Here is a 606-nt window from a genome sequence, read left to right as displayed (position 1 = left end):
AGAAGGTACAATTCCTGTCCTTCCCTGAGGGGCTCACTTTGGTCAGAGTGAGTGACAGGCAACACTTGCAGCAAGGTGCTCAGGAAGGGCTGCGATGGGCTCTGAGGAGCTGCCGTCCAACAGGCAACCTTGACCAGGGACTGCAAACTTTCGGGCTCAGGATCTCTATATACTCACAAACCAAGGGACTCCCCAAGAGCTTTGCTTTTTTGTACCACGGGGTACAGATCCCAGAGCTTTCACTCGGAGCTACATCCCCAGCCTTTTAAAAACTTTTCTGAGGCAGAGTCCCGTGAAATTGCCCGGACTGGGCTCAAACTTGCAATCATCTTGGCGCAGCCTCCCCGAGTGGTGCAGCTTCTCCGCAGGACAGAGTTGCATCCGACGCTATTCGCCACCTTAGATGTTAAACGTAAAACATTTATCACTCAAAAACAACAAAACCCTTTGCTGCTACCTTAAGTAACAGATCGTCAAAAACAGATTACCCAGCAAGTGAAGGAAAGGCGCGGCACCGTTTGTTTTCCGCAAGCGCCCCAGCCAGGCCCTAGGGCCTCGGCCGGACTCGGCACCCACTGCTCCAGAGCCGGCCCTGGAGGTCTGACG

Source organism: Fukomys damarensis, unplaced genomic scaffold, assembly GCF_012274545.1.
Source record: "Fukomys damarensis isolate Sample0158 unplaced genomic scaffold, DMR_v1.0_HiC HiC_scaffold_27, whole genome shotgun sequence".
NCBI lineage: Eukaryota > Metazoa > Chordata > Mammalia > Rodentia > Bathyergidae > Fukomys > Fukomys damarensis.
Note: the sequence above shows the minus strand (reverse complement) of the source record.